Source organism: Monodelphis domestica, chromosome 1, assembly GCF_027887165.1.
Source record: "Monodelphis domestica isolate mMonDom1 chromosome 1, mMonDom1.pri, whole genome shotgun sequence".
NCBI classification, from domain to species: Eukaryota; Metazoa; Chordata; class Mammalia; order Didelphimorphia; family Didelphidae; genus Monodelphis; species Monodelphis domestica.
Window position 1 is genome coordinate 433,168,566 of NC_077227.1, and position 18,858 is coordinate 433,187,423.

The 18,858-nt window shown below is 39.7% G+C and overlaps 2 long non-coding RNA genes across 3 annotated transcripts in view; one reads left to right on the forward strand and one right to left on the reverse strand.

Moving 5' to 3' along the window:
• Positions 1-16,638, reverse strand: part of LOC130456434 (uncharacterized) — a 34,672-nt gene extending 18,034 nt beyond the window's left edge. Inside the window, exons 1-2 of one of the 2 annotated variants that reach the window (XR_008915286.1) lie at positions 16,336-16,638; positions 5,809-6,008 (exon numbers count right to left, since the gene is read on the reverse strand). This is a non-coding gene — a long non-coding RNA (uncharacterized LOC130456434). Of the gene's footprint in view, positions 1-5,808; positions 6,009-6,610; positions 6,716-16,335 lie in introns of those variants that run through there. The other variant, XR_008915287.1, reaches the window with a different exon arrangement.
• LOC103104805 (uncharacterized) lies at positions 1,271-18,469 on the forward strand. Its single transcript, XR_008915285.1, has 4 exons — positions 1,271-1,433; positions 2,363-2,499; positions 16,632-16,770; positions 18,251-18,469. It is a non-coding gene; the product is annotated as an uncharacterized LOC103104805 (long non-coding RNA).
• Positions 18,470-18,858: the final 389 nt, after the last annotated feature.

An 18,858-nucleotide genomic window follows, 5' to 3' on the forward strand; every position in this document is an offset into this window, starting at 1 on the left:
TCCTTCCTTCCTTCCTTCCTTCCTTCCTTTCCCCCCCCCCCCTCATTCTTCCTTCTTCCTTTTACCTTCTCTCTTTCTTTCATGACCTTCTACATTTCTCACTTGGGCTGGTTGGTCCCTCCTTAAACATTCAGATGGCCTTCCACTCCCAGGGACTCATCCTATTGGTGTAATGCTTAATATAGGCATCCAATCAGCTTTAGGCCTTCTGTAGGTCAGAACTCCCAAACTCAGGCAATCCACCAACCCTATTTTGAGCCTTCTTGGTAGCAGTGATTACAGGCTTGCAGACACCATACCTAGCTTACAACTTTTTTGTGCACTTTAGTTGCAGTTTTCTGGGATCAATGTGGTTAAAAAAAAGTGATGGCCAAAGCCCTGAGGATGAGGCAGCTTCTTCATGCTTAGCTAGGTTCTTAAACATTAGATATGCACATGTGTTTATGTACTTTTCATTGTAGTAAAATTCCTTGTAACACACCCTGGTAAATTTAACTATTGGTCACCTATACATTATTGACTTTACCTAGCCTATAAGACATAGAAGAAAATGGCGGTGGGAAAGAGATTATCTAAAATCTGACATAAATCCATGTCTTTGATTATTAGCCAAAGATTCTTTGGTCTATTTTAGTCTCTCTGATGACTTCCTCTGTAATTTGATTTTGAGAGAAAAAGAATGAATAACTCTTTGAAATCAAATTGAACTTTTAAAAGCTAGGTCAGGAATTTGGTTCTTTCTTTTATTTCCTTGGGCATGCAGGATGGATCAGAATAGAGAGGGATTAGAAAGAGGCAGGGAGAATAGTTGAAAATATGTGGTGTGAAGAGATGAGGCTTGAACTTGGGTGTGCATAGTCAACATGAATACAATCAAAATGGATGGAGAGGAAGAGATGGATTCAAGAGAGATTTTCAGTCAATAGTCAATAAACATTTATTAGATGCTTAATAAGCACTAGAATTTTGAAGAAAAAATTGATAAGGACCTGATGACTGATTGAAAATATAGAAGGGAAGAATAAAAGATGATTCTGAGGTGCTTAGAAAGAACGAAGAGGATATGGCCAGGCTTTCTGGAGAGAATTCTTCTCAAATTTCAATGAAAACAAAGGCAGTACTGTCAGCAGTACCATCACCATCATAGTTTGATTTTACTTTATAGTTTTTATTTTCACATATAGTAACTTCTTTGAGTCTCATAGTAACCTTCCATGGTAGGTAGGACAAGGATTATTAATACAAGCTATTTTTTTTTCTTTTGCCAGATGAGGAAAAAGAAGCTCAGTGAATTGAAATGACTTGCCTAAAGCCACGTGACTAATTCATAGTGGAGCAGTGACTGAAATTTGGATCTCCTAAATCCTAGATGGCTATTTTTTTGTATTAGTTTTCCAGAATGCAGTTGGAAATAGAGGATTAGACCCCGAGAGGTAGGTGTGGGACAGAAATATAGATTTGGGAATCATCTGCTTACAAGAGAAAATTAAAGATGTTTGTTAATCACTTCATATCCTTATTCCCCAGAGAAGGGACCTTAGTTCTGTAATGACTACTCTGTTTTCTCTACCATTCTGTGAACTGCTGAGTATTCTATGAAGTCTTGAACTGTTATTTAAATCTCTTATTGTTATTTAATGTTCAAAGTTTTTGGTTGATCATTCATATATAATCTTTGTGAAAGTTTTGTATTCCCATGGTACCTGAAACATACAAGTCCTTAGTGAGCATGTATTGACTTAATTCAATTTGACTTAAGCATTTGGGGGAGATCTGGAGGAGTATTTTGTGTGATCATGTGAACAAATAGTTCTTTTATTCTTCATTCTTCCTGTTTTACTGATGTGTTTCTGTTGGAAAAAAAAAGTAAGCTACTGCTTTTGCACAGCCTCTATGAATAAGTATCTTGAGAAAGAGTCTGTTATGTTTTTGATCTCACAGATCAGGACCCACATCACCTTTTGTGATATAACCCCATTCTAAGATATCAGCTTCCGTGTGGGGAAATCAAAATAAAATTCATGTGGTTCTCTGAAGACACTACCTAGCACCTGATCTAATCTGATCATTTCACTTGTTGCTAAAAATCATGGAAGATGGAAAGAACCCCAGTGGCCAGCTAATCTAAATCATACCTCAAACAGAATCCACACTTGAGCATACTTAACACATGGGCATTCACCCTCTTTTTAGAATGTCTCATCACAATTCAGGTACCTCATTAAGAGAAATATTTAAGGGCCGATTTCCTTACAAACCTGTGTAAATGTAGCATTTGAATTAAAATTAATTTTTGACAATAATCAAACTAAAGGAAGCCCATACTTGGTCCCAAGGCTGATCTTGACTTTCTCCTCTTTAGCAGAAAACGGTCTCTCTGGCCTGAGCAGCACAAGGAGAAGCAGTTCACCCAAGAAGGGAGAGCCGTTAGGCCAGATTCTCACTAAAGCTGTCACCATGATGATGATGGATGAGAGAAGGCTCTGAAAATGAACCCATGTAAGCCCCAGCTCCTGGGACTTAGTCCCCAGTGGAGGAAAAGATGTTTTGTTGAATTAATCAAATGTGGCTAGACTTCCTTCAGGGATTTGAAGGTCAAGCTCCTCTGACCAGGGGTAGAAAACTGATGGAGAGAGATGAGGCCAGAGAAAAAGTGAATAATAGCCCTAACATCAACCTAGTCCAACTAAGTTTTTTCTCACTGACTCAGGAAAAGACATTATTAGTCAGAGCCCAGTTCAGTAGCTTTAGCCCAATGTTGACAAGGTTATGAAAATTTGGAGAAAAAAAGATTTTGTGTGACTCACAGTAATTTGTTTCCATCTTTGAAAACTCTGCTCACTCCAACAAAGTCTGCCCACTCCAGAGTACCTGGGCTGACTTCCCATTATAGCTTGAGGCAGCTGCGACAAGCTGGGACTAACTTTTCTTCCTGATACCTTCAGATCGCTCTGTGGGTCCTATCCCTGCCATTGGGGAAGGTGACTTGAAGACAAAAGACCAGGGGGTCCAGGAGATGTGAGAAGGCTAATAAAGACTAGGACACTAAGAAGCTTTCCCAGAGATGAGCTAAGGCCAGGTCCTAGATATCTGTGTGCCCAAGTGGTCCAGCTGCTTCTAAGTCAGGCTTAGGAAAGAAACTGAGGGTTTAGCATTCTACTGTAGTCTGGCTGGTTGGCCCCACCTCGATGGTGACACTGTCAGAAAGAACAATGATACTCACACTCAGTGCCACTGGCAGACAGAGGAGAAAATCCCCCAAGACCCTGACAAGTAGCAACTCTATTAGGATCAAAGGCAAAGGGAAGGTTTAAGGTGCAAAGCCAACTAGAGAACAAAGAAGTCTTTAACAGGAAGGCTGCTCTGATGACTAATTATGCCATGGAGCAACCTGATGTAGGAGGCTGGGCAGTGATTCCTCTCTTATCAGCCTCCTGGGTTTGAGAGGATGAATAACTGACTAGGAGAAAGTTGGCCTGCTGATCCAGACCATCAGGGGTATCTATAGTTTCTTCCTTGGTGTTGGACAGAATAAAGTCCCTCTCATGAAGCATTTCTAGCTTAAGTGTTTCTAGAGAGGGTTGGCCAGCACTCAGCTTCAAAGATCCCTTTGTTCTGTCCCTGCTGAGTGATCAGGGAAGACCTCATCATCATCACCCACAAACATTTATTAAACTCCTGCTTATGCACCAGAGGTTCTACTAAGCAATGTACTAAGACAGAAACTACTTCCTGCCCTGGAGGAGCTCACAGTCGAAGGAGGAGAGGGACACAACATACAATCAACTGTACATTTAAGATACATATTATGGGGGGCAGCTGCATGGTTCAGTGGATTGAGAGCCAGGCCTAGAGACAGGAGGTTCTAGGTTCAAATCTGGTCTCTGACACTTTCCAGCTGTGTGACCCTGGGCAAGTCACTTGACCATCATTGCCTAGCTCTTACCACTCTTCTGCCTTGGAACAAATACACAGTTGGATGGTAGGTAGGTAAAGGTTAAAAATAAAATATATGTATGTAAATATATATATATATATGTTTCATCCCCTCAAATGATGAAATATGAAAAGCTCAGAGAAACATGAGAATATCTGTATCAACTAATTTAAAATGAATAAAGTATAATCCAAAGAACAAAAAAAGATATATATCATATATGTGTGCATATGGTCCTACACATGTGTGTGTATAGTTGTTGTTCAGTTATGTCTGACTCTTCATTATTCCATTTAGGGTTTCCAAAACCACTAGAGAGGTTTGTCATTTCCTTCTCCAGCTCTTTTTTTTTTTAATTCTCATCTTCCATCTTAGAATCAATACTATGTATTGGTTCCAAGGCAGAAGAGTGGTAAGAGCTAGGCAATGGGGATTAAGTGACTTGCCCAGGGTCGTACAGCTAGGAAGTGTCTGAGACCAGATTTGAACCCAGGACCTCCTGTCTCTAGGCCTGGCTCTCAATCCACTGAGCTACTCAGCTTCCCATCCCCCCCACCAGCTCATTTACAGATGAGGAAATTGAGGCAACCAAAGTTAAGTGACTTAAGTGGCTTGCCCAGGGTCACACAGTAAATGCCTGAGGTCAGATTTGAACTCAAATCTTCCTATCTCCAGGCCTGGTGCTTCATCCACTGCATCATCTAGCTGAGTGTATATATATATATATATATATATATATATATATGTATGTATATGTATATATGTTTTTATGTGTGTGTATGTGTACATGAATGTGGTCATAGATGACAGAAAGATAAGAAGATAGGTAGATTGCTAGATGGATAAGATAGAGAGGGATAGATGGCAGATGGATAGATAGATGGAGAGATGGATGGATGGATGGATGGATGGATGGATGAAGAGATAGATAGACAGCTATAGAGAGATGGATGGATGGATGAAAAGATGGATGGATAGCCCATGGATGGATGGATAGAGAGATAGATGGATGGATAGAGAGATGGATAGGTAGATAAATGGATGGATAGTTCTGTAGCATTTAATGGCTTCTGTCACAGCTTTCCTTAAAAGGTCACTTCCCTTTCCACAGGGCTAGCTGGAACTGCCTGGGCTGAAGACAGTTTTGGCTACTGCCCAGGGTGTAGACAGAGGGTATGATGGTCCACCCTGACACCTATGGGCTCTCTCTCTCTCTCTCCTCTTGGCAGGTGGGCTACACTCGTTCTTAGCAGCAGATTCACCCCTGCCCAGATTCCCCAGTTCCTCCCTCTGTCTAGATCCCCTTTCCCCAGCCGAGTTAATGAGAACTTTTGCCTGCGTTTGTGGCTGTGAGTAGCCTTCTGCTATTGCCTAACATTCACATTCCCAAATTACAGCGCACTCGCTGTTAGGTGTTGCAATTGTGTTGGTATTCCAGGCGCTTGTAAATACTCGTGCAAATCAGTTTTTCTGATGTTTGACTGCAGGGCGAGGTGTGTGTTTACAGGCCTCAGGAAACCAGGGAATGCATTCGCAGCCAAAAGGGAGGAGCAAGCAAGCCAGCTCCAGCGCCGAGGAGTTAGGAGGGGTTGCGCCAGCCAGCGCTGGCTCAAAATGTTTGCACATGCAAACCACAGGCTTCCTGATATTCGTGGAATCCACTTTAGTGGAGAAACATCCCCAATTCCGAGGCAGAGGTCAAGGCTTTGGGTGACACTTTCTAAAGACTTAAAAAAAAAAAAGATTGTGTTTGTGGCTGTGGAGAGAAGTCTGTGGCCGCAGAAGCACTCCTGGATTCCTTAGCCTTCTTTGTTCCCTGTCACCAGACCTGTAGTGTAGGTGATTCCCTTCAGCCTCCCCGGGGAGTTTACCTTTCCCTTTGGCTTTTTCCGGGCTACCGAGCTCCTGCCTGGGACTCTCCCGCGGAAGCCTCATTCTTCTCCGCGGATGCTTCTGAGGTCCCCACCCAGACACAAAGCCCCATCCCTGCTCCTCTTATGCCTTGGCCGGGTGGCTCACTTGCCTCAGTGCAAGATGGAGTTCAAAGGAGAGATGTCAGGAGTCAGTTGTTCTATGATAATAGGAATGAAGATAAAATATTAAATGCCGCTGACTATTTGCCCTCTTCTTTGTATTTCTCAAAAAAAAAAAAAGGAGGCTGGCAGCCCATTTCCCGGGGTCTTTAATTGGCACTTGAAACATGAAATCGTGTCTGTCTGTTCTTCGATGTTGGGGGGCGGGGCTGGGCGGGAGAAATGGGATTTTTATGCAGAGGCCCCTCTTTTGCGGACCGTTTCCTCGTTTCAGAGTGTTTATATGTGCAAATGATGGGATCGGGAAAATCAAATTTGGATTTGAAATACGATAATGAACTGAAAAATTATGTGACACAATTTTCTATATCTAGGTATTAAATTTAAAATCAATATTTACTTCTAGAATTTAGCTAGGAGGTTCATTACAGGTTACCTAGTCCAGCAGCTCTCCTTTTTTAGAGATGAAGAAACTGAGGCCCGAGGGAGGGAAAGTGACTGCCCTAAGGTCATAGAGTGAGTTAGAGGCAAATCTGGGACTAGGACTGAGCTCCTTGTTGAAGGGCCTTTTCCCCACTACATACTGCTTCTAAGTTTAGAAACAAATGTCAGCTATGGGAAATAGAACATGGAAATTTACCTTCCTGGAGGAAGATGCTAGTCTTTTCATCGAAACAGGGGCTGATGGTGATATCCAGGGCTCAAAGCCCCTTTTCTGTCAGTTTGCTAGATGAAAAGCAGGGTGATTATTCCTAAAAATGGATAAATCTCACATAGATCCCCTCAACATAATAGGGAGAGGAACCCAATCTCCTAAAGATATTTATTTTGTGGTCAATAAGAAAGCTCTGACTTTTTGATTTCTGCTAGGGATGCATTGGCAAATGTTTATCAACCAACTCTGGGAATGTACATTAGGCACTTATTTTATTTTATTTATTTATTTATTATTTATTTTTATTATTATTATTTATTAGGCACTTAAATTTAAAATTTAACTGTATTATTAACATTTTCTCTCTCACTTAAGTTTAGATAGTTAACAAAACAATAAATCCAAGCCCTGACATAATGTAGCACTTGCCAATTTCCAAGGGAATGCTTACACTGAAAATTTAACAACTGGCTCTCACAGCCTGGTTTGAGCTGGATCCAGCACTCTCCTGGTTCAAGATCTCACAAAATAATTACATGCCACATTGCAAATGAGCTTTAGGCCTATGAGTATCTATTTGCTTTGTTATCAGAAAGGAGATGGAAATCTTACTGTACCATCTCTCCTGTATAAAAATGACACTCCCAACTCACCCTCAGCAAGATATAGACATAAATTTTCTGTTCGACACTGGGCATGGGTAGTGCTGAGTTTTTCTAAATTGTCTCTCTAGGCTGCCTTGTGACCAGAAGCATGTACCTAGGGGATCATTAGCTAGAGATGGGTCATTCTGGACCATTGAATAGGGTATATCAGGATGAGAATCTATAACTTTAAACAGTCATAGAAAGAAAGAAAAAACCTTTCTAAATGTTCTGAAAATGCTACATTTAAAATTTTTATTCTTTCTTATGCTTATATTTTACCCCAGGAAAGGAAATTTTTCTTGACATTGACAAAAGTTTTATCTTCTCTCCCTGAGGAAGTTGTTGGCTGCACATTGTATTTCTCTTGGATCATCTAAGACCAATTCATTGTGTGTGTGTGTGTGTGTGTGTGTGTGTGTGTGTGTACTTTCATTAATAGCAGAAATGGAAAGAGTGGCAATCAAGGAGAGAAGTGAGCTTGTAATCAGAGTCCCATGTGACCTATGTTATTGAGAATAATAACACATTGCAATTCTCACATTCAAATAACTGAAGAGGAAGAATTCCTGCCTGTATAGAAGCAGGAAGAGGAGATTGCTTATTTTTGTATATTGTAATCATAGGAATAAAAGGACCTAATTTCAGCACAATCTAAACTATCTATCTAAAACCAAGTGCTAGCATTTTAAAAATCAAAAAACATTAGAGACTTTCCCAGTAACATTGGGGATAAAGCAAGGATGATCATTTTCTTTATTTTCATTGTAAACTGTAGCAATAAGGAAAGAAATCTAGGGACTAAGGAAAAGCAAAAAAGGAGCAAAATTTTCTCAATATACAGATTTTTTAGAGAACTCTAGAGAAGTGACAAGTTAATTGAAACAACATTTATTAAAGTAGTAGAATATTAAATATGTCAGAAATCATCATGGTTTTTGTTTGGATTTTGCTAATAAAACACAGGAAGAAGTAATAGAAATTCTATTTAAATAACTACAAAATATACATAATTTTTCTGAAGGATTTATATAAATATAGTTACTGAAAATTAAATAAAAGAAAGCTTAATTAGTTTAGCTAATAGTTTAGTTTGTCAATATAATGAAAGTAATTTATCATCAGTGACCTAATTTATTATACACATAAATTAATAATAACAAAATCAATTGGGAAGAACAGATAAAATAGAATAAGAGTTCTTAACTTGGGGTCAATAAATGCTTCAAAGGGTTCAAGGATAGATTTTGGGGGACATGGAAATTTGGATGGGGCAAAGATTACATCTTTATTTCAATATAATTGGTTTCCTTTGTTATTGTATGTATTTTACTTTGTACATTTAAAAACATTCTTAAAAAGTATCCACAAACTTTACTGGGATCCCAAGGGGTCCATTATATAAAAATGGCTAAATGTCTCCGTTCTAGAATCTTGAAAGAAATAATGAACAGGAATATGAAAGGAGATGACCTCCTAGTATCAAAGGTACTGACTTAAAAAATAGGAAAGTCAATCAGTGGAGCAAACTAAATAAAGAAGATTCAGAAACATTTGAACACAGTAGCCTGGTGTTTGATAAATGTCAAAACACTAACATCTGGGTCAAAGTTTTCCTATTCAATAAGAACTTCTGGGAAAACTGGAGAGAACTGGCAGAAATTCCATTTAGACCAGTAATTTACACCACATGATTTAATAAACTTCAAATTAATGCGCAACTTAAATATTAAAATTGAACCATAACAAAAATTAGGTTAGGCAGTGTGATAGAATGGATAGAAAGCCAGCATTGGAATCAGGAAGACATGGTTTTAAGTCCTGTTTCTAACATATTTATATTTGCTGTATGATCCTGGGCAAATAACTTGCTCTCTAAAACTATAAAGTTCAGAACAAGTTGCCCTTCACATTGTTAGAGGGAATTCCTGCTACCAATGAAAATATAAGTGCAGTGCCTGGCCCTAAACAAAGAAAATAGAGGCAACTAAAAGAAGGTAACATTTCAATATCTATGACTTGAAGGAACATTGTTAACACAAATAAGTGATAGAAGTAATCATGAAAAAATAGACAGTTTTGATTACATAAAATTAAAAAGCTTTTGATCAAAGGAGAATCCAGCTTGAACAAGAACACTATGGGGTGGGGAGGCATTTTTTTTTTGTATCAAATATCTTTGATAATAGACTAATATATAGGATGTGGCTAGAATTGGTGCAAGTATATAAGACCAAGAACCAGTCCTTAATAAATATATGGTCAAAACATAGGAAGAAAAAATTTTCATAAGGGATACATATTGTCAATATGGGGGGGGGAATGTTTTGTGTCATTAATAATAAGAGAAGTATAAATTAAAATCTCTTACCAATCAAATCAATAGAGATGATAAAAGGGAGAAAGAGTTGGAAGGACTGTGGAAAGACAGGCATACTCTAATACAGTGTTGGTGGAATATGCATTGACCTAACTATTCTAGAAAACAATTTGAAATTATGCAATAAAAGTCACTAAACTGTTCATACTATTTAACTGGCAATTTCAGTGCTGGACACACATCTTAGGAAAGTCAATGATGGGGAAAGAAAAGATCTCACAACTCCCAAAATATTCACAGCAGCTCTTTTTATTGAAGCAAAATGATAATAATAATAATAAATAAAAACCTGGAAACAAATAGATGGTGATCAGTTGAAGGAATGTTTACCAAAATGTGGAATGTGAAGGCAATGGAATAGTATTGTACTTTAAGAGATGCTGAAGTTGAGGAATTCATACAACCATGGGAACACTTGAGTGACAAGAAGCAAAGAAAGCAAAACCAAGAGAAAGACACAGTCCACACTGACTATAGTAATGTACATGAAAACAACACTAACTGATAGCTAAACAGATTGATTGCAATGAACAATTTTGGCTTTGGAGAACATCTCTCCTCTTAATAGAGAGGTATAATGGGTCATGCTATCTTGAATGTGGTTATTTTCATAATCAATTTTCATTAACTGCTTTTCTTGTTATGAGTGTTATGAGGAAAGATTCATTTGGACTGAGTATGGGGGCAAAGGGTAAGGGAGGACTCTGTATCAGGAACTGTGGTTTTCTTAAGGTTCTAAAAAAGATTTTTGTTATGTTGTTCAGTCATTTCAGTCAAATAACTTTTCATGACCCCACTTGGTGTTTTCTTGGCAAAGATACTGGAGCAGTTTGCCATTTTTTTTCCTCTAGCTCATTTTACAGATGAGGAAATCAAGGCAAATAGAGTTAAGTGACTTGCTCAGGGTCACCTAGCTAGTAAGTGTGTGAAGCCAGATTTGAATTTAGGAAGTGGAGTCTTCTTGACTCCAGGCGGAGTGTGTCACCTAAAAAAAAAAAAAAGAATATCTCTTTAAGCTGCATTTATTTAGCCTCTGAGAGGTGAGAATAATGGTTGGGGTTTCCTCTAGTGGAGGCTTGATGTAAGGGAAAGCTTTCATTTATTTATTTGTTTGTTTGTTTATTAACAATTAGCCCTATCCAGAATAGAATAGGCAATAGCTTCCCTGCCACTGGAGGTCTTAAAAAAAAGTCTGGGAAACTTCTTGTTGAGTATGTGTATGTAGCACAGGCAGACTCTTGGAGCTACTCTCTTAGCCCCTGTTGACACTGACAGGTGGCTCCCCAGAGCTTGGGTGGCTACTTATTATACCCTGAGGGTTCTAGGAGTAACCCTGAGAAGTTCTGGGTACTTTCTAATACTATAGCTCAAGATCCCACATTGATGTGCTTACCCCATTGATTATCAGTCAAGAAGAATGAACTTTTAGAAGTATTTGCTTTGGTGGTGTTGTAGGATTCAAACACCCTCCTTCTTTCACCTTGGTTCTATGACATACTGTCTCATAAGTACTTAGAGAGGGGCAAGTAGGTGGCTAAAGAGCAGGTTTGAGACTAGAGGTCCTGAGTTCAAATTTGACTAAAGACATTTCCTATTTGTGTGACTCTGGGCAAGTCACTTAACCTCTCCTACCAAGCCCTTTGTAGAGCCTAGAGCTCTGAGAAAAGATCACAAATCTGGAACAGAGAAACAATAGTGATAGGGGACTTGAATTATTTGAACCCTTTCACCGTCTCTTCCCAAAGCAGAATAGCTAATAGTTTCTTGATTTACTTTAATGACAATTCATCTTTTTTTTTTTTTAATCCTTACTTTCTCTCTTAGTAACAGCTGTAAGACAGAAAGGAAAGGGGCTAAGTGACTTGCCCTAAGTTACACAACTAAATGTCTAAGGTCATATTTGAACTCAGGTCTTCCTGACTCCAGTCCTGGCATTCTTTCCACTATACCACCTAAATGCTCTTTCAAAAAGTGGAAGAAACAACAAGGGGAAATCCCATTTTGAATCTGCTCCTTGCCAAAACCATGAAGATGAATTGGTTGCTGAAGTGGAAATAATGAGGACCTTGGAGAGAAGCAATCATTTTATCTTGGACTTTTTGACAGAGGAGTAGAAGACAACTAGAAATACTCAGATGTGCCTCCTAAATTCAGGAAAAGCAGATTTCTAAAGTAGGCTTCGAATGAGGGAAAGATAAGATGCCACAAACCAACATTTTATAGGAAGATGTCAGCCCATAAGAAATGGGAGACTCTCAAGAATGAAATTCCAAAGATACAAAAAGCTCCTATGAGGAAGGAAAAGGGAAAGTGTATAAAGAAATGAATGTGGATGCACAGGGAACTCACCAACTAACAGATTTTAAGAAGACAGAGACAGGAAATAAGCTCAGGAATAGAGGATGAATACAAGAGTGATGGTCTTATGAAAATAGATTTAGGAATAATAACTCAGCACGAGCTGAGGTCAGCAAGAAAAGCAAAAGATAAATGGGATATTTTTTGCTTGTTTTTACCTAGCCTGGGGAAACAGATTAAAGAAGGGATCTGACCATTGCTCAGAGTGGATGGTTCCCAATGATGAAAAAAAGACAGATCTTCAGTTTTTGTTTTGCTTCTTTTCTCTCAAGAAAGGAGAATGAAAATTGAAGTAGGAAGGACAAAACAAAAAATAGCTAGACAGAGAATTGATTCTGATGATAGGAAAGGAAAGAATAAGAGAACATTTAGTGACTTTTGATGAATTTGTCATCTGAACCAGACAAACATTGTCTTCGGGTACTAAAAAAACAAACAGATAAGAGGTAACACAATAGACTGGAAAATGTACTTAATTCGGAATCCAAGGACCTGAGTGCAAATCTTAGCTCTACCACCTTTTTAACACTGAGCGAATTACTTAACCTCTTTCAGGTTCATCTTCATCATCTGTAAAATGAGAGAGTTGAACTAGATGGGCTCTAAGGTCTGGTCCATCTCTAAATCTATAACCCTATGTGGTTTTGATATGACTATCAGTGACCTTTGACAATGGGGAATTGGAGCTGGATTGAAGAATGGAACCTGCCTTTCTGACTTAAGGCAAAAAAAACCCAAACAAACAACAACAACAACAACAAAAACAAGGAAAGAGAATTGGATTTTGAAAAGCTTGATTTCTATTCTTAGCAAAATTCTAGATTAGATCACTAAAGACATGGGGAATGAACATCAAGAGAATGAAGTGGAAATCCCCAAGAGCCAACATGGCTGAATCGAGAGCAGATGATGCCAGATTAACCTCTTTTCCTCTTGTGATAGGGCTGCTAGATGGGTAGATTAGGAAATGCAGTCGATCTAGTTTACCCAAATTTTGGCAACACTTTGGGCAAAAATAATACTCTCCTTGTGGAAAAGAGGAAGAGATATAGACTAGGTAATTAGAAAGATAGGTAGAAAGCTTCTCTGATAAAAAAGTCTTATTTCTTAAATACATAGGGAATAGAGGCAAAGTTATTAAAATAAGAACCACTCTCCAATTAATAAGTGGTCAAGGTATTTGAATAGGCAGTTTTCAAAGGAAGAAAATAAAGCTATCAGTAGTTACATAAAAATGCTATAAATCACTAATAATGAGAGAAATACAGATTAAAACAATTCTGAGCTATCACCTCAAACCTATCAGATAGGCTAAAATGACAGAAAAGGAAAATGATAAATGCTAGAGGGGTTGTGGGAGAATAGGCACACCAATGAACAATTTGAAATTATACCCAAGATTTATTGAATTGTGCACACCTTTTAACCCAGCTATACTGCTAAGGCCTAGACCCCAAAGAGGTCAAAGAAAAAAAGAAAAGGACCCATATATATAAAAATATTTGTAGCAGCAAAGAATTGGAAATTGAGAGGAAATTCATCAATTGGGGAATGGCCAAACAATTTAGAGTATATTAATGTGATGAAATATTTGTAAGAAGGAAAGGGGCAGATAGGTGGTTCAGTGGATTGAGATGTGAGGTCCTGGGTTCAAATTTGACCTCAAATGCTTCTTCTGTGTGACCTTGGGCAAGCCATTTATCCCCCATTGCCTAGCCCTTACTGCTCTTCTGCCTTGAAACCAATATACAGTATTGATTCTAAAAAGGAAGATAAAGTTTTTTTTTTTTTAAAGAAAGAATGAAGGTGATTGTTTCTAGAAAACCTAGGAAGATTTTTATAAACTGATGCATAATGAAACGAGCAGAAGCAAGAGAACATTTATACAGTAACAGTAACATTGCAAACAACTCTGAAAAACTTAGTAACTCTGGTGAACAAATTAACTCACTATAGTTTCAAAGGCCTCATGGTAAAAACAATGCTATCCATCCCCAGATAAAGAAGTGTTGAACTTTGTAGACTAAAGCATATTTTATTTTTCTTGCTCTACCATTGCATCCCCTCCCCCTATATGATTAATGTGGAAACTTGTTTTGCATGACTTTATATTTATAATGGCTTTTCTTTTTCTTGCCTTTTCAAGGTGGGGGGAGGGAGAGAATCTGGGACTAAAAAGAAAATAAAATTGAATTAAAAACAAAACAAAACAAGTTAGGCAGAGCCAGAACTGGTTGAAAGTGCAAACTTACAAATATGGACATTAAATGGTTTGATACGGACTTGAAAGGTTTGCAGGAATCTGTGCTATTTTATTAGTCACCTCAGGCTGCTAGGTGGCACAATGGGTAGAGGCTGGGCCTGGAGTCAGGAAGATCTAAGTTCAAATCCATGCTCAGGTACTGTGTGACCCTGGGCAACCTTTGTCTGCCTCAGTTTCCTCCATTTTAAAATGGAAATAATGACAGTGTCTACTTCCCAGTATTTTTGTGAAGATCAAATGAGATAATATTTGTAAAGTCCCTGGCACATACTAGGCACTTAATAAATTTTCGTTTCCTTCCTTCACCTGAGTATTCACAGAAGGCTTATTTGTTAGGTTTATAGATTCCACAAATGGGACACATAGCTAAACATACTGGATGTCAGAGTCAGGATTACAGAAGTTCTTTTTTTTTTTTAAACCCTTACCTTCCGTCTTGGAGTCAATACTATGTATTGGCTCCAAGGCAGAAGAGTGGTAAGGGCTAGGCAATGGGGGTCAAGTGACTTGCCCAGGGTCACACAGCTGGGAAGTGGCTGAAGCCAGATTTGAACCTAGGACCTCCCATCTCTAGGACTGGTTCTCAATCCACTGTGCTACCCAGCTGCCCCCCGGATTACAGAAGTTCTTAACAAAATTTGGGCCAAATATCATAAGATGAAAGGTAAGGAAAGCAATCACCTTTATAAGCATAAGACCAGGAAGGTATGTCCAAACAGTAGTTTGTCTGAAAAAGATCTGGTTTTAGTGGGCCACAAATTCCAAATATATCTGATGAGATGAGGACCAAGGAAGCTAATGCCACCTCCAGCTGCAAGGAGCCTAGAACTAGGAAGGTGACCGTGCTTCTGGCCTCCATCCTGGTCAGACCCCCCTCCGCAGTACTGCATTTTAGGAAGGACGGCAATAATCTGGAAAGGGTTCCAAGAAAAGCAACCAGGATAATGAAGGGCCTTCAGTTCATGTCATGGAAGAATGGGTTGAAGGAACTGGGGAGGTTCAGCCTTGGGAAGATTTAGCTTCTCCAAGTGTATGAAAGGCCATAACACAGAAGAGAGATTAGAATCGCTGTGCTTGAACCACAAAGGGTAGAATTAGGAGCTAGGAAATGGGAGTTTGTTGGAAAGTCTCCACACAACTACAGCCACCCAGAAGTGGAACAGGTGCCTTGGGAGGAAGCTAGCTAGGGCACTGCTCCCAAAGTCAGGAATGCCAGAGTTCAAGTCCACCTCAGACATTTCCTAGCTGGATGACTCTGGGCAGGTTTACCTTAGTTTCTTCGACTATAAAATGGGGGCAATAATAGCATCTGTCCTCCCAGGATTGTGGTGAGAATCAAATATTTGTAAAGTGCTTAGCACAGTGATAGATGCTATGTAAATGCTTACTCCCATCCCTTGTGGGTTACTTCCCACTAGAATGCTTCGAAGGCTTGGGTTTGATGGAGGGGATTCTTGTTGATGTACAAATTAGACTAGATGTCTTCTGAGAGTATTTTCAGTTCTGGGATTGTGAGTCACTAATCTGGACTTGACCATTCACTTCCTAGGTAACCTTAGGCAAGTAAGTCTCTTAACCTCATCCTCAGTTCCTCAGTATGTCACCTCCTACTCCATCCCACACCCCTCACCAAAAATAGATGTTGGTCTCAGTTAACAAAAAGTAGAACTCTAGAACTGGTATCTTGTGAGAGTCTTGGAAACTCTCCCTTCCCCAAAACTTGAATGCAAAACCCACTTCAGAGAATTCATGGCAGGAAGATGGAGCCTCTCCTCAAATGCTTCCATTGAGTTGATGCTGCAGAATGCATAGGAGGCAAGTAAGGCACCCCATGCGAGGCATCCACACCAGGGAGGGTCATGTTGGCTGTTGAGCAGCCAAGCTCTGTCTTGAGAGATCTGAGTGGGGAGGAGCAGGGAGTTAGGGAGGAACTATTCAGAACAGCAAAGGGAACTTCCTTGTAATGTTCTCCCAGTCAAGGGACTTTGTAGAGGGAATATTTCTCCTATTTTGCCTCATAAATATCCAGATTTCTCCTAGTGTACCCAGCACTCGTTCAGCTTACCTTTTTGACCACACAGAATCTTGTGTAGACCCGGAGGAGGGGGGTCATGAAAGAAGGTGTACAAAACTACTGGAGCTTTTTCTATGAACTCCCTTGTTGGTTACCATGGATACTGACAACACAATGCTTGTTTGGGCTAATGAAAAATCTATCACTCTGATAAAGGCTGAGCTCTTTCTGACAACTGCGCGCTAAATTAATCCTGCCATTCCTGACAGTCAATTTTAACTATGTAAGTTTGCTTGTGGATAATTTAAGAAGTGGTGACAATTAATATTTTATATTCTTACCATGAGGTAATCCGGAGGATTTTCAGCAAACAAATACAAATTCAACTTAATACCCAAACGTGGCTTGTCTGTGAGAACCACCCAACAGGTCCACTCTTCAGGAGGCCCCGCCTGGATGTTAAGCTTCTGTCCCTGGTGAAGCTGGGTACGTACAACAGAGCAGAGCATGCAATCCAGGCCCCACTGGAGTGGCAAGCAAAGCTCCCAGTTCCATTTCTTTCTGTACATCATTATTCAGATAGTCTAAACATATGCTTTGCTGTGTATATATTCAGAGGAAGCTGAAATTACAGAGTAACTTGGTTCCCCTCCTAAGATTTTTAGTCAAGTTCTTTCCATTTGAACATTGGGGAACAGAGTAGAATGTTGCTGTGTCAGATACACATTGGGATCCTATCTTGTCTATAAGATGTTGGAGCAGACTTCACCAGTGAATGGAAAGTCACCTGGAGAGTGCAAAGATGGCACTGGACTTTGGTGCCAGGAGACCAGCCTGGAGTGTCATCTATGGACTGTAGAGATGGTACATTAATGCAGTCTTAATAGTGTAAGAGTTAAAATGAAAAGATTGGCCTCAAATTAATAATTTTATTAAATCAAAAATAGTAGAAAAAGAAAGATGGAAAAATAGGAGAGATATAAAAGGTACTTTCCTGATTGCTCCATTTAGCTTGCTATTTTATGGCTGCCATGAAGGGCCCCCTCTCTCACAGGCAAGTCCAGTCAGCACCAAACATGGAAGAGAGTGAAATCCACTCTTGCCTCATTTATCAAATTTATTCTCCACCCACTAACTCTCACACATGATGTCTCCAGATCCAAATATGACTTTTTATTTTGCCTGTGCCACCTAGGGCATTACAGGGGAGATGGCACTGCCCTCTGTCTTGCAATATTCTTGACTCCATTTTTCCGGCTGCTGTTCTGCCCTCATGACTCAGTTTACCCAATGATTTCCCTTTCATAGTCCTTGTTTCCTGGTCAAATTTTAACTTAATACCAAGTACGTGTAGTGGAAAGGGGGACAGGTAAATTTCCTTTTGCACATTGGCATTCAATTGTTGGGTAGGGTGGTGGTTTTTTTGGTACAGAAATATTTCGCAAAAACACTTAAATGGGAATAACTCTTTAAAAAATCGATCACAGACTTGGAGATGGAAGGAATGTAAGACTAACTAATATCAGAATTTAAAGATGTCCTCAAATCCCTTCTCACAGATGACCAGGATAACCTGGCTCAAAAAATGGAATGAGCAGTTTCTCTAGTGGTGTTTCCAGGTGCCAGGCTGAGAATGGGGTGAGCTGAGGGCTCAACCAGATTGGGTGGGGCATTTGGCTCAGGCTTCTTTCACCATAGCCAAAGGACCTATCTTAATTGTATTCCCAGGAAACACCTGGGAAATCACCTACCACGCTTCCCAAGGTTTATTTTTCATAGGATAATAAACTTTTTTAAAAAAGAGAGAAAAAAGTACAATCCATTGGGTACCGAATGAACTTGCGTGTCTTTGATAGTCCATCAGAAGTACTTTACAAACCTTTAAAAGCCCATATAAATATGAGACAGTCTGGGAAGGCCTAGCTCCATCGGCTGACACCAGCGCTTGCTTCTCTGTGATCTCTAGGCTGTGGGAGTGGCCAGTTGTACAGTGTGAGGCCAGAGCCCCCTTCTCCAGGCATTATTCAAGACAGAAAATCACAAGAGTCAATCTCAGGGATTTCATCTTCTGCTTGGAGCAGGAAAGAAAAACAAGCCACTCTCTTCAGCTCTATCGAGCCTTGCTTAAATAAAGCCAATCATTTTCCTGGCTTCCTCAGAGGGAAGCTCAGCTGAACATTTAAAATCTGTCATTTTCATGTGCCTTCTCTTTTCGTTTTCTCAGATGTCAGGGTTTGGTTTATGTAAAAATTAAGATGCAATAAATCCTCCCAGCCAGAAACCAAAGCAAAAAGAGACACAGAAAAAAGAATGTGCAAAAGGTTTCCGAGGGCTGAGCCCGGCTGTGCCTCAAGCAGCCTCCTCTGGGGCTGGGACTCACGACACTTCTATTAATGGAGGCTTTCCCTGAAGTCGGTGGAGCCCTATCTTACCGAGTAACCATAGCCATGCCTGCCTGTTTCTAATACATTTTAATCGCAGCTTGGTACCATTCTGAGCACATCCACGTTGGGCTCCCCATGACCTGGACACATCTAGGACAGGGGCCAGGCCCTCACCATGAATCCCAAGTGT